Source organism: Pan troglodytes, chromosome 9, assembly GCF_028858775.2.
Source record: "Pan troglodytes isolate AG18354 chromosome 9, NHGRI_mPanTro3-v2.0_pri, whole genome shotgun sequence".
Lineage (NCBI taxonomy): Eukaryota > Metazoa > Chordata > Mammalia > Primates > Hominidae > Pan > Pan troglodytes.
In genome coordinates, this window is record NC_072407.2 from 93,220,256 (window position 1) to 93,243,305 (window position 23,050).

The 23,050-nt window shown below is 34.5% G+C and overlaps 1 pseudogene; it reads right to left on the reverse strand.

Moving 5' to 3' along the window:
• Positions 1-4,068: 4,068 nt before the first annotated feature.
• Positions 4,069-23,050, reverse strand: part of LOC100613586 (oxysterol-binding protein-related protein 9-like) — a 38,661-nt pseudogene continuing 19,679 nt past the window's right edge.

Below are 23,050 nucleotides of genomic sequence, written 5' to 3' on the forward strand. Positions count from 1 at the left end.
TTCACTATTTTTATAAATTTCAGCTCCACTCCATTATTTCTTATTATGAACATTTATTAATATTCCAAAACTCTAAAACATTGCTTAAGCAGGATAAAGTGAAAGAATTTCTGGGTACAGGAATCACCTGAATAGAGAATTTAAGAGAGGTAGACTTAAATACAATAATTTCTTCACCAATGTTACAATGATCTTTATACCCAAACTAAAGGTTCTTACATTTTCCTTCAGAAACAATGATCTTTTTATTTTACTTGCATACTTCATAAAGATGCAAGATATGTGCATACTTCAGAAGCATAATAGGGACATAGCAACAAATATAGGTTTTGGAGACTCAATTACTTCATTACAGGTGAGAAAACTATAGCTTATAAAGTCAAAGAATATACCTATGGTGATACTATTGCTTAGTTAGTGTTGGAACTAGAATAAAATCAAACTCACTTTAAGTCCATTTTAGTTTTCAAGGGGAACTCAAATAAGTCAATGCTCTTAAAGTGTGGTCTCTAGATGAGCAGCATGACTGTCAACACTGAAAACACGTTGGAAATGCAAATTCTAAAGCCCACACCAGAAACTCTTGGGGTGATGGTACCGGAAAATGTATTTTAAGCCCTTCAAATGATTCCAACAGAAGCTAAAGTTGAAAACTACTGAAATAGTCTCCAGATTCTGTGAAAGTATAAAAATATAAAGTTGCCAAATGTAAAATATTGATTTTCATAGTTTATATTGGGTTTATATGATTATTATATTCTTGACAGATAAGGGGGAAAATGCAGCAAGATTAAGTGGCTCACCAAAGATCATTTAAAATTAATTTAATCACTGTGGGTAGGACTGGATCAGTTACCTGGTTAACTATGCTCAATAAATAATGTTTCCTTCTTCTCCATAGACAATATAAACAGAATGGTTAAAGGGTTTAAGAAGTGTTTGGGAAATAAAATCAACAGGAGTGAGTGACTGATGAGTTGAGAAAAGTGAAGGAGATGATGCCAGCGATGGGAATAATGAGTAGCTTGGGGATGGAGATGAAGGAGCTTTTAATTTTTTGTACTTTGTTGTTTGGGGATGGAGAGTATCTCAAATTTAAGAGTTTCTTGACAGATATACAGAGCATATGTTCCAGTCAGCCCTCAGAAATATCAGTCTCCCTTCCATTGTCCTAATTCCTGCACTCAATGCCTCTCATTTGTCTGGACTAGCTTCCTCGCTAGTGTTCCTGCCTCCAGTTTTTATCATGTGTGATATGGCCTGCATATAATTTCAGATTAGCTTTTCTGATGCATAAACCTAATCACATCACCATCGCCTGCTCAAAATTCTTCCATCACATCCCAACACTTTCCCTCCCCTAGCAGGCAAACTGTTCAAACTGCATTTGAAACCCTCTACTGTTTGGACATTTTTCATCTCCTAGCCATATCTGTTGCAACAATATAATGTGAGTTGTCTATTCTATGAAAATTATTGTAACTCAAATATATTTTCCCTTAAATAAAGCCTATAGAGGAAGACAATGATTGGGATCAGTAATAGCTGTTGAAAAGCAAAAGCTCAACAGGTGATAATGAACAGGAGAGAAAGAGAATCTTAGGTCCTGGGATAGATATTCACATCAAGGGTCATCATTTTTCAGGTGTCAATGTGTCGGCTGATGCTGGGTGGTGCTGCATAAACCCTACTGGCTGATTCTACTCCTTATTTCATGTTTTAAAAAATTAATTTTTAAAAACATTTCAACTTTTATTTTAGATTCAGAGGGTACATATGCAGGTTTGTTGCATGGATATATTGTGTGATGCTGAGGTTTGGGATTCAGATGATCCCATAGCCCAAGTAGTGACCATAATACATAACAGGTAGTTTTTCAGCCCACACACCTTTTCTTTCTTCCCACATCTGGTAGTCTGCCAGTGTCTATTTTTCTTATCTGAATATCCAAATGTACTCAGTGTTTAGCTCCCACTTATAAGTGAGAACATGCAGTATTTGGTTTTCTGTTACTGCGTTATTTCACTTGAGATAATGGCCTCCAGCTGCATCCATGTTGCTGCAAAGGACATGATTCCACTTTTTTATGGCTGCCTGGTATTCCTTGGTGTATATATACCATTTTAAATTCAATCTACCATTGACACACACCTAGGTTGATTCTATATCTTTGCTATCCTGAATAGTGCATCTGAGTACATGTTGTCTTTTTGGTAGACTAACTTATTTTCCTTTGCATATATACCTATTAATGGGATTGCTGGGTTGAATGGTGGTTCCGTTTTAAGTATTTTGAGAAATCTTCAAGTTGCTTTCTAAAGTGGCTGAACTAATTTGCATTCCCATCAACAGTAAATAAGCATTTCCTTTTCTCTGCAGCCTCGCCAGCATCTGTTGTTTTTTGACTTTTTAATAATAGCCATTCTGACTGGTGTGAGATGACATCCCATTGTGGTTTTTATTTGCATTTCTCTGATGATTAGTGATTATGAGCATTTTTTCATATATTTGTTGGATGCTTGTATGTCTTCTTTTGAGAAGTATCTATTTATGACCTTTGCCCATTTTTTAAAGAGGTAATTTGTTTTATACTTGCAGAACTGTTTAAGTTCCTTATAGATTCTGAATATTAGACCTTTGTCAGATGTATTGTTTGCAAATATTATCTCCCACCCTGTAGGTTGTCTGTTTACTCTATTGATTTTTGTTTTGTTTTGCAGAAGCACTTTAGTTTACTTAGGTCCCACTTGTCAATTTTGTTTTTGTGGCAATTGTTTTTGGGGACTTAGCCATAACTTCTTAGGAATTCTTGACATTAGCCAAGGCTGATGTCAAGAAGGGTATTTTCTTGGTTTTCTTCCAGAATTTTATAGTTTGAAATCTTACATTTAAATCTTTAATTCATCTCAAGTTAATTTCTGTAAACCATGAAAGGTAAGGGTCTAGTTTTATCCTTCTGCATTAGCCAGTTATCCCAGCACAATTGATTGAATATGGAATTCTTACCCATTGGTTAATTTTGTCAACTTTGTCAAAGATAAGATGGTTGAAGGTATGTGGCTTTATGTCTGGGTTCTCTATTTTGTTCCATTGGTCTATGCAAATGTTTCTGTACCAGTACCAAGCTGTTTTGGTTACTGTAGACTTCTAGTATAATTTGAAGTCAGGTAATGTGATGCCTACCCCTGGCTTTGTTCTTTTTGTTTAGAATTGCTTTGGCTATTTGGGCTATTTTTTGTTCCATAGGAATTTTAGAATTTTTTTTTCTAATTCAATGAAGAATGATGTTGGCAGTTTGATAGAAATAGCACTGATTCTATAAATTGCTTTTGGACTGTATGGCCATTTTAACAACTTTTATTCTTCTGATCTATGAGTATGGGCTGTTCCTTTTTTTCCAGGATTAGATACAGTTTAATAATAGTCCAATTCTAAAATAAAAGTTATTATAGGTAAGACCATGACATTTCCTAACACTTGATTTTAATACATTATGGTAATTTTCTAAAACAACTCAGAGGAACCCATATTTACATTAGGCAGAGTATTTATGAAAAAATCTGGCACCAGGTGTGTGTGTGTGTGTGTATATATATATAATATATATATACACATATATATAATATATATATACACATATATATAATATATATACACATATATATAATATATATATACACACATATATATAATATATATATACACACATATATATACACATACACACACATATATATACACGCACATATATATGCACATATATATACATATATACACGTGTGTGTATGTGGTGTGTATATATATGTGTGTGTGTGTGTGTGCATGTACGTATCTCAAGATTATATGTACTAAGAAACAGGTTGTATATCTTAATAGCAGTACTAGAGTAAAGAGTTTCAGGTTTGGATTTATAAATGATTTTCAACGTGTGGGGTTTGGAAAAGGAGCAGACATTATCTCGTTTTCAAAACCTGAAGTTTTTCTCAGGACTGAAGTCAAAATCATAACTGCCACAGAGGGAAAAGGGAAGTTTTTTGCAGTTTAATTGTTCATCTGAGTCCAAAAGTCCAGTATCCCTGAGATAGGAACCACTCTAATAAGAAGGTAGTGAACAGGTTTCTCCCAAAGGAAGATTGTTTGTTGCTGAATTATGTCTACTGCCCTGATCATCAGGTATATACTTTGCATCTTCAAACTTAATGCTTGGCAGCACCAAGATATTTCAGTAATGGTTCATCATAAACCCAATATTCTACATCTTTATGAAATAACCTTGTCTCCCACTGAATTTCCTTCTCTTTCCTTACTTGGGGTTCTGCTCTTTTATTCAAGCCTGTGCTTTGCTTCAGTTGCTGATTTTTAAGTTGAAAGTGACATCCTTCCAAAGGCTGCTGGATTCTTACTTGTTCTGATCTTCTAGCTTCATCACTTTCTTCTTGATTACAGGCAACTTCTTGGTATCTGCAAAGGATGTATTTTCCCATGTTGCATATTTTGCATACATCAAACCATTCCATTCCCCTTCAGTTGAGCAAAAAGACTTCTTGTCATTTGGAGAAAATTCTCAGCAGTAATTTTGTGCTTCTTGCCCACATAGAAGGGTTTAGTATGGAAGATGATATTTGCACTCTAGCCTATTTGGAACAATTAATACAACATTCTCCACCTAATTTCACCCAGGACCATGTGAGGATAGACCTTCTATAGCCATTGAGGAATGTGAGAATGTAATGTTCATCATAGTCTAGACATGAGACACAGCCCTGCCCTATGTTGTGAACACCAATTGACATCCCAAGGAATTTTGATTTGGCCCAGACATGAGCAGTGAATTGTATCTTCTTGTTAAAATACTCAACATAAAAGGCTGAAATGGTTGAGGATGGGAAACCTGGTCAGCCACGAATGTTACAGTATTTTTGGAAACCCAGGGAACTGGTCTTTCTGAAACTAGTTTTGTGTTCTCTTCAGTATCATTTGGTAGTGTCCAGTGACACTGAAAAATCTTGCCCAAAATGGGATTGTATGGCTCTTTGGCAACTGGCCCTTTCCTTCTTGCATGAAAGGCTGAGAGGTATGATTTCACAACCAGAACCATTCTATCCTTGTGATCCTTCTAGTCACTAATGGACACAAACAGGTCCCAGTGTGCAAAAAGTCTGCATACATTTCTAAAAGAGATCTTCTTTCAAGAATAAACCTTGGAAGAACTACCTTAGTAAGATCCATCCCAAGCCTAACCTGTGACAACAGATGCATGATAACGCTCTTGTGCTCCCTGCGGACTCCGCCTACACATCATCATCTCTACTGTCATATGAATCAAAAAGGTCAGCATCACTTGTTCCATTGGACATGGAAGAATTAAGTGATTCTCTAGTATCTGGATGTTTTAGACTATTTCCTGAGCTGCTGCTGATGTAATTACCTACAAATCTTGATTGAACAATTAAAGTTTTTTGATGACAAGCTTCAAAACTACAAAGAAGATGAACAGAGAAAGAAAATGGAAACTCTCAAAGAAACAACAAATAGCATAGTAGATTCAGCTAAACACTGCATTGTGTTGCTGCAGATTGCTAAAGGGTAATGCAGAAAAGCACGCAGATGGAATAAGTACTATTAATCCTGTAGATGCAATCTATCAACCTAGTCCTTTGGAACCTGTGATCAGCACAACGCCTTCCCAGATTGTTACTTCCAGAACCTGTTCAGTTGTGTAAGTCAAAACAGCAGCATCCATCTTCCCTACCAGTTGGACCTGTGTTGGCTACCTTGGGACAGGATAAGACTCCTACACCAAATAGTACAGGCAGTGGCCATTCACCACCGAATAGCAGTCTAACTTCTCCAAGCCATGTGAACTTGTCTCCAAATACAGTCCCAGAGTTCTCTTACTCCGCTAGTGAAGATGAATTTTATGATGCCGATGAATTCCATCAAACTGGCTTATCCCCAAAGCACTGGATAGATTCTTCTGGATCTGCCTCAGTCCTGATACACAGGAGCTTGGGTGTTTCTTCTTACATTTGTATCTTTTTTTTATTTCTTTCAGTGGAATTTTGTAGATCTCCTTGTAGCGATCTTTAACCTCCTTGGTTAGCTGTATTTCTAAGTACTTCATTTTTTTTTCTCTCTATTGTAAATACGGCTGTGTTCTTCATTTGGCTCTTAGCTAGAATATTATTGGTATATAGCAATTCAACTCATTTTGTACATTGGTTTTGTATCCTGAAACTTTGCTGAATGTGTTTATTAGTTCTAGAAGCATTTCTGCAGAGTTTTTAGGGTTTTCTAGATATAGTATAGAATCATATCACCGGCGAAAAGAGATAGTTTGACTTTTCATATTTGGATATCTTTTATTTATTTATCTTGCCTGATTGTTCTGGGGAACTAGACAGCCACAAAATAATAGTAACAGGCTTCAAGACTCTACTGACAGTGTTAGACAGCATCAAAGCAGAAACCTAACAAGTAAGTCCTGGACTTAAATTTGACACTCAACCAATTGGACCTGATGCTACTTTTTTTCCACCTATTGTATGGAATCAGTCTACCTCAGCTATAGTGCAAATTTTGGTGAGCTTACCAATCTTTTTTCAGCTGTAAGATTGACAGCAAAAGCTTGCCAATGTCCTCAACCATTTATTTCAGAAGACACAGACCACACAGTGCTTATATTAGAAATCATGCCCAGGAAATGATTTCTGAAAAATAATATTTTGATCAGATACATGTAAACAGATGATATGCAGAGCTGGCATGACTGGATCACAGAAGGCTGGAACAGTTGTAGAGGAAGTTAAATGAAAGTAAAATAATCAATTGTTTATGTTAGTGTTGCATGGAAGTAACAGTATTAAAGTTTTTCTCTTCATATTATGCACAGATTGAGCAGTAGCTGATAGTCTTAACCAATGAATCAATTAACTGGGGATACTTATTCATACATTTTCAACTAAAACTTGTTGAATATCTCTCATATGTCAGAGGCAGTGTAGGCAGTAAGATATAGAGGTAATTAAGACCTAGTCATCTCTGTTTCAAGAAGATGAATTTCTAGAGGAAAAATCAGATAGATTACAATTCAAGGTGATATGTGTGAAAGTGAAAAACTGTACACATTCTGTGTGGGCACACAGCAAAGGGGAAATTAACTGCATGAAGTCAGAAAAGGGTTCACAGAGAAGGCAGCATTTTAACCCAGACCTATATAAACTGGCGTAGTGAAAGATAATGGGAGGTAGAGTTGAAGAGAATGGCAAAGCAGGAAAATAATATATGTTCTAGTCTTAGAGAATAGCATGCACAAAAGCATAGGGTGAGAAAATTATAGGTTATTTAGTGATAAATAGTTTTCAGATACAAATATAACTTGCCTTTCAGTTGAAATTGGAATTATAGGTGACTTGTTTTGTCTTTCTTTTTCTTTTCCCCTCTCTTTTTTAATATTGACATGAAATACCTACACAGTATGAATAGCCTTCCAAATCAGGCTCTAATCTACTTATGCAAACCTATGTCTCTCCTGATCTGTTCTGAAAATACAGAGACACAAGCTCAAGTTGTATTTCTTAAGCATAAATGACTCTGTACCTCTGCTTTTCTGAGCTCATGATGATAAGGAGAGAGACTGTTTTATACCCTATTGCCATTGCTCTATTATTGATCTGGCTTTCCCTCTTTGCATCAATTTATAACCTCTTGCTACTCCAACAACACATCTCTTGAAGTCTACTTATTCCTACTACTAGGTAAAATAGCTGTCTCCTATGAATGTAGATTTGTTGTAATATTGGTTGCCCATTGAATTTCTTGGCACACGTAAAAAATCAATTGACTATAAATCTGTTGGTTTATTTCTATAAAATGTTTCAAAAATGGAAACATTGCTATCCATGTATATTCTAATTTCAATACTGCATTTGGGTTACTCTAGTTTTGTAGTAAGTTTTGAAATTGGAAAGAAGTCTTCCAAATTTGTTCTTTTTCAAGATTATTATAGTCACTTTGGTTTCTTTGCATTTTCATAGGAATTTGAGAATAAGCTTGTCAATCTTTTTTAAAAAAGTTAGGAGGATTTCTTATGCACAGTTGATGGGAATGTAAATAAATACAGCCATTATGAAAAACAGTATGGAGCTTCCCCCCAAAAATTGAAAATGGAACTACCATATGATCTAGCAATCCATTACTCCATATATATCCAAAGGAAATGAAATCAGTATGTGGAAGATGTATCTGAACTCCCAAGTTTACTACAATGCAATTCACAATAGCCAAGATATGGAATCAATCTAAATGCCCATCTATAGATGAATAAAGAAAATGTAATACATGTATACATACATACACACACGCACACACACACAATGTGAATACTGAATTTAATACTGTTCATTCATAAAAGGGAAGAAAATCAGGTCATTTGCAAAAATGTAGACAAAGCTAGAGGACATTATGTTAAGTGAAAAAAGTCAAAGTCAGGCACAGAAAGACAAACAATCTCACTCATACTTGGAGACTAAAAAAGTTAGTGTCATAGAAGTAGAGAGTAGAATAGTAGTTATCAGAGTCTGTGGAAGGGTGAGGGAACCAGGAGAGTGGGGTCAACAGGCACAGTTACAGTTGAATAGGAAGAATACGTTTTGGTGTTCTATATTGCACAGTAAGGTAACTACAGCTAATAACAGTGTTGTATATATATCAAGATAGCTAGAAAAGAAGATTTTGAATGTTATCATCACAGAGAAATGATACATTTACAAAGTAATGAGTAAAATTATGCTGATTTAATCATTATAAAATGTATAACTGAATGGAAACATCACACTCTCCCTCCCTAATACGTGCAATTATCTGTCAGTTATAAAGGAATCACATTAATTTTAAAAATAAGGTGAATTTTTGGTAATGACTGTGATTAATTAGATAATTAATTTGGGGATAATTGCCATCTTTAATTTCTTTCAATATGTTTTGTAGTTTACATTGTACATATCTTGCACTTTCGTTAAATTTATTTCTAAGTATTTTATTTACTTTGATTCTACTGTAACATTGTTTTATAGCTTTTATTTTTAAATCAGTCATTGCTAGTGCAAAGAAATACACTATGCACAATTAATTTTTTATATACTGAGCTTATATTTAGCAACCATTTCAAATTATTTAGTATACTTAACAGTCATTTGTTTGGGGTTAGGGGAGGGTTTCTTTGGATGGTGTAGCCATGAAAGTCTCTGCTGGGTTAGCTTAGTGGTCAGCTAATGATTGAGATGACATTTTCTTGAATGCCTAGAACCAATAAGTTTCCCAATCTTTTGCTAAGGGACTCTGTGTTGGGCATGACTTCAAGACCCAACCAGGCAATTGAGAAGTGTCCTTTATTCTTCACCTTCTGCTTGCACCAAGTCTCAAAGTAAGCCAGAAGTGAGAACTTAGTGCCTTCTCTGTTACTTCTTCATACGCAGAAAGTCCTGGGCATGCACGCAGTCATACAAATACATATGGCCTTGTTTCCAGGAATATCTCAGAGCTTGCTCAAAGACAATATGAACATGTCATTGCCCATCTTTCACCAGCAAGTGTTTTGAATAGCCTGTTGTTGTCCCCAACTGTTATCTATTGTCCCAGGAAACCAGAAATGTAAACAATGTATTCTCATTATTTTTGAAATATATTCCTGAGTAAAAAGGATTTTTGTGGTATGTGAGATCATAGATCAAATAAACACAGCCTTTTAAGTGGAATTTTGTGGAGAACTATAAAAAATGTCAGAGAACGACAATTATCTAAGAGTGAGACATTAAAAGATTTCCAGCCCCCTTTTACAGTCTCTGGAGGCTGCCATTCTACTGGTTTGCAATACTCACTATGATGGTGGGCTGTTGATTTTCAAGGCTACAGTGGAGCTGGAGATAGGAGAATGAGAGTATTTCAAGTTAAATGCCGTAAAACTCACTTTTCTTACCAAGTTGCAGCATTTTTCTTAATTAAATACTTCCTTAATTGCTGGAAGACTTTGGTTAACTCCCAGAGTTCTTAAAATGTTCACCCTAACAATTTTGAAAAAATTCTTTTTATGATATTATCTCCCTGATTTTTTTAATATGTTCATTTGCTTGGATTCCTTTTGCTCTGTATGTATGTGTGCACATGTGCAGGTAATGATTGACAAATAAGAAATTTTAGTCATGTTTCTTGAGTTTACTTTGGGAGAAAATTTGCAAATTATTTCATATAAAGTAAATTAATTCTATTTACATGGTTTGTATGACAGATATGCTTGATTTAAATTCTATTATATTGTTTTTATATCTGGCCTAATAATTTTTTGCATATTTTAATATGATAAAATATATGTGCCAAAATATTCATCACTTTAACCACTTGTAAGTATAAAATTCTGTTCATTAAATATCTTCACAATGCTGTGTAATCTTCACTATTTATACCCAAAAGGTTTTCATCATTCCCCACAAAATCTTTGTAACCATTAAACAATCACTTTCTCTCTGCTTTCATAATGACTATTCTACTTTCTGACACTATGATTTTGACTACTCTAGGTAAGTCATACAAGAAGATTCATACAATATTTGTTATTTTTGTCTGGATTATTCCACTAAGCATAATGTTTTCAAAGTATATCCATGTTGTTGCATATATCAAAATTTTATTCATTTTTGTGGCTCAAAAATATTCCATTGTATGTATATACATACATTTTGTTTATCCATTAATATATTGCTGGACTCTTGAGTGATTTCCACTTTTTGACTATTGTTAAGAATGCTAGTGTGAACTTGGGAATACAAATATGTTTGAGCCCCTTCATTCAATACTTTTGGATAGATATGTTGAACTGGAATTGCAGGAATATGTGTAATTCTGTATTTAATCTTTAGAGAAACCACCAAACTGCTTTCTACTGTGGTGGTACCATTTCAAGTTCTCCTCAGGAAAACATGAGTGTTCTAATTTCTTCACATCCTTGCCAACACTTGCTATTTTTCATTTTTCAAAATTATAATCTTCATAATAGGTGTGAAGTGGTATCTCATTATGACTTTAATTTGGATTTCCCTAATAACTAATGGTGCTGAGCTAATTTCTTTTTCATTTATTGGCCATTTGTATATCTTTGGGAAAATGTTAAAGTCCTTTGCTTATTTGTTTAATTTTACTTTAATTGATAAATAATAACTTTATGTATTTATGGAGTGCAATGTAATGTTTTAGAACATGTATACATTATGGAATGATTAAGTCAAGCTATAAACATAGCCATCAAGTCACATACTTTTTTTTAATGGCGTGGAGTGACAATTTAAAATCGACTACTCTCTTATCAATTTTGAAACACACATGACATTATTATGAACTAAAGCCACCATGCTGTTCAATAGATCTCAAACACCTACTCCTTTTATATCACCAAAATTATACTTTCATCCTTTCATCCTTTCATCCATATATCTCCATTCCCCACTCTTCACCTCCATTCTCTGGTAATGATCATTCTGGTCTTTACCTCTATGAGTTCAAAATTTTTTAGATTACACATGTAAGTGGGATCATGCAGTATTTGTCATTCCATGCTCAGTTTATTTCAATTAGCATAATATCCTCCAGGTTCATTCATATTGTTCCAAATAACAAAATTTCCTTCTTTTTTAAGGCTGAATACTATTCCACTGTGTATAGATACAACATTTTATTCACTCATTTGTTGATGAACACGTAGATTGATTCTATATCTTGACTATTATGAATTCTACTTTTTTTGAGATGGAATTTTGCTCTTGTTGCCCAGGCTGGAGTGCAATGGCATGATCTCAGCTCACCACAACCTTCGCCTCCTGGGTTCAAGTGATTCTCCTGCCTCAGCCTCCCAAGTAGCTGGGATTAGAGGCATGTGCCACCACGGCTGGCTAATTTTGTATTTTTAGTAGAGACAGGGTTTCACCATGTTGGCCAGGCTAGTCTCAAACTCCTGACTTCAGGTAATCCGCCTGCCTCGGCCTCCCAAAGTGCTGGGATTACAGGTGTGAGCCACCGCGCCCAGCCCTTATGAATTACATTGTAATACACGTAGCAGTGCAGATATCTCTTCAACATGCAGATTTCAATTTTTTTGAATTGCTCAATCAAATGTTAATATTATTTTCTGTTTTTTGAAAAAAACTCTGTACTGTTTTTCATAATGGCTGTACTAATTTACATTGCCATCAACAATGAACAAGGTTTCCTTTTTTCCACATCTTCAACACTTATCTGTTGTCTTGTTGGTAATAGCCATTCTAACAGATGTGAGATATTAGTACATTATTCTTTTATTTTGTAATTTCCTGATACTTTGTGATGTAGAGAATTTTTTATGTTTCTGTCAATCATTTGTATGTCTCCTTTTGAAATATGTCTATTCAAGTTCTTTTCCCACTTTTTAATCAGTTTATTTCTTTTCTTGCTGTGAGTTTCTTAATTTAGTTTATTGTTTATTTTTTTGGATATTAGACCCTCATCAGATATATGGTTGTCAAATATATTCTCCCAATTTAGAGGTCTTTTTCTTCACTCTTAATTGCTTCCGTTGCTGTGCTAAAGCATTTTTAGTTTGATGTAAACCCATTTGTTGAGTTTGCTTCTGTTTCCATGCTTTTAAGGTTACATAAAAAAAAAAATTGCCTAGACTGATGTCATAGAGCATTTTCCCTATGTTTTCTTCCACTAGTTGTATGTTTTCAGGTCTTACTAAGTATTTAATTCATTTTCAGTTTATTTTAGTATATGGTGTCACATAAGGATCCAATTTCATTTTTTGCATGTGGATATCCAATTTCTCTAACATCATTGAAAAGACCATCTATCTCTTCTTTGTGTTATTTATAGCTATGTCAAAAAATGTATTATCTACAAATGCATAGGTTTATTTCTAGAATCTGTTACATCAGTCTATTTGTTTTTATATCGATATCATGCTGTTTTGACTATTATACCTTTGTCTTATATTTTGACCTCAGGTAGTGTGATGCCTCCAACTTTTTTCTTTTTGCTCTAGATTGTGTATAGGGTCTTTTGTAGTTGTAAATTTTAAGATTGTTTTTCCATTTCTGTGAAAAGTGTCATAGAAACTTGATAGATATTCCATTAAATCTGTATATCACTTTGGGTAGTATGAATATTTTGATGATATTAATACTTTGAATCCATGAACACAGTATATTTTTCCACTTATTTGTGTTTTCTTTATCAATATTGTATAGTTTTCAAATATATAGGTCTTTCACTTCATTGGTTATATTTCTTTCTAAGCATTTTATAATTTTTGATGCTATTATAATAAATGGAATCACTTTCCTAATTTTTTTCAGATAGTTTATTGTTAGTATATAGAAGTGCTACTGAATTTTGTATGATTTTGTATCCTGCAACTTTACTGAATTAATCAATTCTAAATAGCTTTTTGGTGGAGTGTTTGGTGTTTTCTATATATTAGATCATGCTATCAGCTAAAGGAAGACAACTTCCTTTTTTATTCTTGATGATTTTCTTTCTTTTTTTGCCTAATCGCTCTGACTATAACTTCCACTACAATGTTGAATTAGGGTGGAACATGTGGGCATCCTTGTCTTGTCTCAGACTTTGGATGAAAAGCTTTCAGGTTTTCACTGTAGAATATAATGTTAGCTGTGGATTTGTCATATGTAGGCTTTATGGTGTTGATATACTTGTTTTGAGTTATACCACGAAAGGCTGTTGAATTTTGCCAAATGTTTTATTTGCATCTATTAGAACAAACACATAGTTTTAGTCTTTAGTTCTATTAATGTGTTGTATAACATTTATAGGCTTATGTATTACTTAAAAAAATAGACAAATTAAATTAAGAGTAATTGAGCAAAGAGATTTGCAAATCAGGGAGCCACCAGAACTAGAATAGTTCCAGAGCAATTCTGGGGCTGCCACATGGTTTAATAACATTTATGAACACAAAGGGAAAGTGATGTACCAAAAACGGAAATGAGGCACAGTGGCCACCCGTGACTGTCTGAAACTCAGCCGCTGTGATTAGCTGAGATTCCGCTCCTTGTTACAAGAATAGTTTGAAGTCTGTTTACACACCCAGTTAGGTTATAGTTAAATATGTATGAAGAAGCCCTTTGGCCAAATGTATATGTAAGGAGGCAGCTTTAGGCTAAACTTAATTTAACAGTTGTTCAGTCATCTTTGCGTTCCAGGGATAAATCCTATTATATCATTGTGAATTTTTTATGTGCTATTGAATTAATTTTTCTAGTATTTTGTTGAGGATTTTTGCATATATGTTTATTAGGGACATTGGCCTATAATTTTCTTTTCTTGCAGTATCTTTGCCTCATTTTGATATCAGGGTAATGCTGGCCTTGTAAAATGAATTTGGAAGTATTCTATTTTCTTGAGTCATTAGAAGAGTTTGATAGGTACTTGTATTTTTTAAATATCAGGTAGCATTTAGAATTTGGTAGAATTTTAAATATTTGGTAGAATTTAGTCATGATATCATCTGGTCCTGAACTTTGCTTTGATAACAGACTTTTTAATTACTGTTTATACGTCCTCATGATTCAGGTTTTTTTTGTTTGTTTGTTTTTTGTTTTTTTAGACAGGGTCTCACTCTGTTGCCCAGGCTGGAGTGCAGTGGCCCAATCTCGGCTCACTGCAACCTCTGCCTTCCAGGTTCAAATGATTCTCCCACCTCGGCCTCCCGAGTAGCTGGGATTACAGGCATGTGCTGCCACACCTAGCTAATTTTTTGTATTTTTAGTAGAGTTGGGTTTCACCACGTTGGCCAGGCTGGTCTCAAACTCCTGACCTCAAGTGATCTACCCCCCTTGGCCTCCCAAAGTGCTGGGATCACAGGCGTGAGCCACCGCAACCCAGCCTCATGATTCAGTCTTGGTACGTTATACGTTTCTAGGAATATATCATTTTCCTCTAGGTTATCCAGTTTGTTGCTATAATTGTTCATTTTAGCCTCTTATGATATTTTGTATGTTTGTGGTAGCAATCTTTGTCCATTTTGACTGGGTCATTTGTTCTGTTTTTGTTGTTGAGTTGTAGGAGATGGTTATATATTCTGGGTGTTAAACGCTTATCAAATAAATAATTTGCAAATATTTTCTCACATTTAGTCTGTAGGTAGGTAGTCTTCATTTTTATGATAGTGTATTTTGATGCACAAAAGTTTTTATTTTTGATAAAGTCTAATTTGTCTATTTTTGAATTTGTTGCTTTGCCTGTGCTTTTTGGTGTCATATTCGTAAATATAGTTTCAGCTCTAAAGTTTAGGTCTTGGATCCATTTTTAGTCACATGGCAGTCAATCTGCTTGACATCAGCAATTAGAAGCATCAATTCACAAGCAGAACTTGGGATCCTGAGATTTGGAGGACAACATCTGTATTTCTCACCCTGGCTCCATCAATCCATGGCAAATATGTGATTGCCATCCCCACAGCTGCCTTCCAAGGGGATATAGGATGAAGGATGGATAGCAATCATGCTAATAGTAGAAGTGGACTGAAATTAACAGCAACATATAAGCAATGCTTTCCCCTGGAAGCTGCAAGTGTTCAAATAAGTTCCAGAGTTCCAAAATAGTCACTTCAGAAAAGTTCTGCCAATATAATTATTGGCCAGGTGGAAATACAGATTCCTGATACTTCTACTATACCGTCTTCACTGACTTACCGTGTATGTATTTTTAACGTGTTTTTACTAAATATTCTGGATTTATTTTAATTGAATATTTCTGTGGATATATCTGAGCCCAGCCTACTTTGTATTCTTGTATTAATTATGTGGGTTGTGTGTACAACAACTCTCCCTGGAAAATACCATTTCCTTCCAGTTATTTAAGTTCAGTTTTATAATTTTTAAAGTGACTATAATTTATTTTTCTAGTTTTTTCTTCTGGACTACTCCAATATTACAGATATCATATCTCCAATGGCTATTGTTTTCTCGTTTTTTTATTTTGCTTTTTTGTAATTCTATTTCCTTTCATTTGTTCATTTCGTATGCAATCTCTATCTCCCTACCATGTTTTCTGTTGTGCTTATTTTCCATTGAAATTCTTATATTTCATCTTTGTTTCTAAGAGGGCTTTTTTCCCTTTTATTTCTTATTTAAGTTTTCTCAGTTTCTGATTCACCTTCATTTCCTGTCAGGTTCTCACATTAGAATGCCGGATGGTCTCTTCACTCAAGTTGTTATGTTTGCTTTTGTGTTCTCCATTCAGAGCTGCAATTGATGATTTACACTTATTAACATTTATTTAAATTTTCCTCTGCTTTGTAGCAACATTTTTCATAACTATAAAGCAAAGGGAAAATATATATGTAGATCTGTAAGTATGAGGAAGATTTTGGTGTTTTATCACATATTTTGTCTTCTCTGGATTTCATCCTTTGATATTATAATTACTTAACGTATGTTTCTTCTGTGTAGACAGGGGTCGTCTGCCTCTCAGAAACTTGCCAAGCATAGGAGGACTTCAGCCTCTAGTCCAGAGTTCTTCTGATCATCATCATCAAAATATATGTCTGTTTTTCAAGATGCCTTTACCTTAAGGTTCAAGATACCTTACTTTAAGGAGTATTTCTTTTACTGTTTTAGGCACATTTTAACTTTCCACATTCTTTTCTTTGCTGTTTCCTCTCCGCCTCTATACCTGCACTCAGTGTCAGTAATCTTATTTATAGCAATTCATCCTTCTAGCACCCTAGGTCTCTCTCTCTCTTTTTTTTCCCTTTCTTATTTGGCCACAAGATTCACTGACTCCTCTATTCTCCAGAGCAATTACTCTGTAATCCAAATTAGCTTCCCTACTTTTCTAGGCATTCAAGAAACCTCAAATTTCTGTCAGTAACCGAACCCTCTTACAAGGTGATTGGTGACCATCTAATGTTACTTCGGCATAGTCTGTTGAATTCCCAATACCCCTAGTTCTAAGCAATCAATGAGGAGTTGAACTAGATAGACATTACTCTCCATAAGAGGAAAGTTTTTTATAGATATCAAGCATTTCCTGTTTTCCTACATTTTTATATTTTGACACAATGTAGTAAAACAAAGACAAAATTAGAATGAAAAAAAATAGACTCGATAATAAAGTTTTTTAAGTTTACAATTTATCAACAAACTTAAAGAAACAGATTTACACAAAAATTTAAGCACTGGAATTTTTTTAAGCACGTGACTTTTAACACAAAATTATTTGTATTAGTAACAAATTGAAAACAAACCCGAACATGATGGAAGACTACAGAAAAATAAACACCACATGTTCTCACTCGTAGGTGGGAATTGAACAATGAGAACATTTGGACAGAGGGTGGGGAACGTCACACACCAGGGCCTGACGTGGGGTGGGGGGAGGAGGGAGGAACAGCATTCGGAGACATACCTAATGTAAATGACGAGTTAATGGGTGCAGCACACCAACATGGCACATGTATACATATGTAACAAACCTGCATGTGCACATGTACCCTAGAACTAACTTAAAGTATAATAATAATAATAATAAAAAGAAAAAAGCGAGGATGCTTGTCTTAATGGATACCAAGATTTACTGTTAGTTGTATAAAGCCCCATGGATAGATATTAAAAAAAGAAAAAATAATAATGTAGGAAAGAACTTATGATATGCTATGGGAAAACAATAGATTACAAAACAATGTACCTAATAGCCTCAGAATTTTATTAAATGTATTCATCTTGAGTATTATATAAAAGTAAAAATGGTCCAAGATTACAGATGAGTTTTATTGTCTTCCCTATATTTTCTAAGTTTTATAATACATATATATCTCTCTTAAAAACCTGAAAAATAATATTAAATATAAAAACTACGATTACATAAAGAACAATTTTTAAAATACTGACATTATATGCACTATGAAAAAGAGTGATATTTTGAATAGAACGAGAAAACAGGCTCTGAAAACACGATTTCATTTATTATTTCATTTAAAAACAGGAGGCACCGGGGAAAAACACTAATTTTCATGTTCTCAGTTTGCCCCATGGATAATGTAAATATACATTTCCATAATGTAGAAATGGTAATAGCAATATGGAAATGGTTATATAAAACATGCCTGTCTTTTATACTTGAGGTAGATATATTATTTTCTTTCCTGTTCTTCATGCATTTATACTTCCTTTCATTTATGTAGTATCCCGGCATAAAGTACATTGGGAGTTATTGCTCAAAGGCACATTCACCCTTAGGTGTTGTAAAGAGAGGCAAAGTAGGCACCAGATTGCAGATGCAGAGCAAAGCTACATAAAAGAGCAAAACGTGTGATTATGGTGTGCTGTTTAAAAGACTGGAGAGAAAATTCCATCTGGAGAATGGCAACCTGAAGATGCTATAGAAAGGGCAATCCCATGAGCTCAGCCTACTGTAAAATGTAAGACTTGAAAAGAGAAGACTACATATGAGCTTAACCAATTTAACTACAGAATCAAATAAAATGAGGGTAGCATGTTATATTTTCAAAAGGGCTTGGTGAATACTGTTTATCTCTTTATTTATGTGAGAAAAAAATTTCAAACTCTAAAGAGCAGTTTCAGCAACTCTACAAGAGGCTATCGTAGTAAGGAGCAGTGCTAAAGATGCTTGTTAGAAAAACAAATTATAATCAGTGCAAAAACTTAATGGAGTGGGAAATAAATAGAGCAAAAAGCATTTCCTCAAAAATATCTTTAGATAATTTTTAAAGGAATCAGGATTTCAGTAGAATTTTTTTCCGGTACAGACACTAAGCAGGCTTTTAATGACAGTTGCAATATTCAATGATGATCCTAAACATGCTGTGAAGATAAATTCCTTATCCCATAAAAAGTTCAATTCTCCCTGTGCTGGAGCTTTTATGATGATATTACACTACAGTCCAACATCTATGCACAGAGTTCAGTAGCTCGAATATGAATACTATTGCACTTATTAAAAAATAGTGACAGTTATTACAAAGGAATATGTTTTAAACAATACTTTGGATGTTGCCTATAGGGTATTCAGAACAATTTCCTGCTGGTTTCTGGTTTCAAGACAATTTCCTGGAGGCTTCAATTGTTTTAGCACTTTCCAGATTCCATTTCTTTGGGCAAAGGGAGAAATGGGGGAGAAAAATGGTACTTATTACAAGAGCAATCTTGAATGCTCAGCTACAATTGAAAAGCCTAGTATGAAACAAGACTCTATGATTGTGTCAAAGTAAGGTAAGATTTATGTGTTGTTGAAGCTCTTGGTTAAGTACTAGATGCAGTATTATGATATATTTCAGTCTCTTGTAAATTACATGATCTACCACACGAGCTTTCTGTCAGCACAACTTTTATTTATTGACCGCAATGTAAGAACCGTCACATGAAGCAAAAAGTCATCTACAACAGATAATGATTACATTTTTCTGAAATGATACAAATATTAACTCTTGGTTGAACCATGATGCTAGGTTTCTTCTCATTCCAGTTTTTCTTCTCTTTTTAAATAGATAACTTAGGTCAATTTCATTCTTTCTTCCTTCTGCTGCAACAGCTAGGATAATTGCTTATTTCACTCATTCCACTTAAGGGTTCACAAGAGGTTTCTATCTAGTTCCAGTAAAGAATGTGTTAGATTTCTTTATATCCCTCATATATTGCACTATTTAAGAAGCCAGAGAAGCCAGTGTACTAGCCTCTTACCTTCATAATACTGAGGAAAGCCTGCATTTCATAAGCAAAGAGACACAGGGCTAGTGAATAGGAAAGCAGAGTTCTCTAGCCACTTTTTGCAAGTCATACCAGTGTTACCTTGATATGTTTGTTACTATCCTCAAATTTCATTTTTCTAATTTTTGAAGAGAGGTGGTTTAGTAAAACTATTTCTAAGGTCCCTGATAGTTTTAGGATCTTTTATTTTAATTTTATTATTTTATTTTTCAATAGTGTAGATTAAGGAATATTAGGATTTTTATTTTAGTTACTATTACAAGCATATTTTCATTGTCATAAGACAGCTTGTCTTTCTCAGCAAAATCAAAATTACCATATCCTTGTTAGTTATTATTTATTAGGAATAATAAGCAGCAAAAAGAAACAATGAATAATTTTAGATCTTTAAATTTGGCTTTAGAGTACACTTACCTCTTGACCTGTTGATACTACAAATAAGAAGGAATATAAAACATTCAAAATCTCTTTTACCTGGCTAAAATTATCTAAATTTCTATTTGGGATATGATATTATAATGTAACAGATCTTTTGCTATTTGAAATTTTAAAAATCAAAGACTGGATAAAACTCTCCTCTTTATTCTCTTTATTTAAAGATCTGTTTGGTTTTTTCTTTTTGGTGGATTTCTTTTTTGGACACTATGAGAAATAAAACAGCAGCATGAATGCTACTGCTCAGTTGCAGAGAAGTTATGAGAATATCAGAATATATTTAAGAGGCATAATCAGACCTAATACACACCATCCTGTACACTATGCTTATTGCCCCACTTCTGAATCTGGCTGATTTGTATTGACTATCAGTCCCTTGTTCTTAGGAAGCAAAAATTCTAAAAAAAAAAAAAACAAAAAACAAAAAACTGAAGAGCACTTCTTCTTTAAAATATGCCTGACTTCAAATTTGCATCATTATTTCCAAAAGGGCTGATGAATTGCCCTATACTACAGTATTTAAAACAAGACACATATTCAGGGCTTGATATTAATATGCTTCAAAATGTTGCAGCTGACAGGAGTCTTTGCAGGGAAATGGGACTCTCTTTGTATGACTAAGATTCTAATTCTTTGTGCCACTCACCTGATTGATGTTGCTCTTTCGTAGCCTATAAAAGATATTGGTCTCATGTTTGGAAAAATAAATAAATAAATCCACTCATCAACTTGTGTCAGGGGAGAAAACAAATAGAAATCCAAGCAAACGCTGAGTTTTTAGATGTCTGATACTGGCACATCCCAGTCCTGGACTGTTACCAGTAGGACCCAACCTATTTTACCATATTTCCTTAGAACAGAGCTCAAGGGTGCAGCACACCAACATGGCACATGTATACATATGTAACAAACCTGCATGTTGTGTACATGTACCCTAAAACTTAAAGTATAATAGTAATAAAAATGGTGTTATTCACACGTTCCAATCCCCTTCTCATATTCTTTCTTAAATCCATTCAAATAAAGCTTTAGTTCCAAATATCCACTCCAAACTGCTCTTTTCAAGCTTCCTGTTTTTAAAACTAATGACTAGTTCTCTGTCCTCATCTTACTTAGATTGAACCATGAGAAACTGCTGATTTTGACCATGTTAGACCTGCAATAACAGAAATTCCACGTGGTCCAATCTTATTTAACCTAAAAAACGCATTTGATTTAATGGCATCTCCCACTTTCTCGAGATATTTTCTTTACTTGGCTTCCAAAGCACCACATTCTACTGGTTTTTCTCCTACCTCATTGCATTCCTTCTCAGTCTTTTTTTCCAGCGTACTTTAATCTCTCCAACCTCTAATTATTACGTGTCCAGACTCAAACCATGAATGTATTCTCATCTTTATTTGCACATTCTGATTTGGTGTTCTTATCTGGTCTTCTACCTTTAAATATCACCTCTAGGCTGATAATTCCTAGCTCAGCTCTTGGCTCGAAGTTGAGATTTGTAAAGACAATTGAGGAATCTATTTGTATTGTAATATATAGAGAGAATTAACATGTTCAAAACTATACTTCTGACCTTATGCCCCAACACAAGCTGCTAAATCTGCCCTTCCTTCCACCAAAGCTTCCTACCTTAGGTAATAACAATTCAATTTGTCTAATTTTTAAGTCAAAATTCTTAGTTATCCTCTATCTCCCTCATTAAACTTTTTCACTTAACTTTATATTCAGTTAATCAACAAATACCATTAATTTTGCCTTCCAAATATATCCAATGTGATTATGTTTTTTCACCTTTCCTGCTTCTACCTTGTTCCTAGTTACTATCGCTGTACTGAATTATAACAACCCTCTAAATTGATCTCTCTTTTCTCACAATTTCTCCTTTTACTTTTTCTCTGCACAGCCGCCAGAATGATCCTGTTTCAGCATAAATCAGAAAACATCCGTTCAGAGTCCTTTGAGGGTTTCCCCCCCTCACTTCTTTAAAAGCCCTGAATTGCCAAAGACCTGCCTGATAAAGCCCCTTTACACTTTCAGCTCTCAGCTCCTAATCCACTCAGCTCCAGCCACACATCATAAATGTATAATTATCAACAGTCACACCCTCTAACTAAGCAACTGGTTCTCAAACTTGATTATATATCAGAATCATCTACAGAGCATTTAAAATATGTTGTTGTTAATCCAACATGCAATGTCCAACCTAACTTCAGAGCCTTTGAACTTATGGTTCTCTCTATCCCAGATAGTCACATACCTTGCTCCCTTATCTGCTTCAGGCTTTCTCTAGAATCACCTTCTCCATGAGGCCATTTTAACCATCTTTTTGCTTTCCACATTGGCCATTCTACATATGAATACATTCCATATTGCTATTGCATGCTTTATATTGCTCATACTACTGATCACAACACAACCTTCCAAGTATTCTACTTTTATTTCTGCCTATATCCTACAGTAGTAGATGGTGTTAGAACATTGCCCATACTTCCTCAGCACTCCTTGTTCTTGCCCATGCCTACGCCATCCTATTAAAACACCCGCAGTTCCTTGTCTGAAGGTTTATTTTCAACCTCACGAAACCAGCAGTACTGGGAGTTGGTAGAGCTGGAGAGTGAATACCCTGGCACTTTTGAGTGGGATAACACTTAATTGTATTCTATACTATCTCCCAAATTTCCCCCGTGGAATCAGGTTTCAGCTTCCTACATGATAACCTGCACCCATGACTAACTTACTTTCTCTGCCTCATTCCTCAATCTCCTTCAGTCGCTTTCTGAGATCATTTCCCAAATAAACTACTTTACTCAAATCCTTGTCTCAGGGTAAGCTTCTGGGAA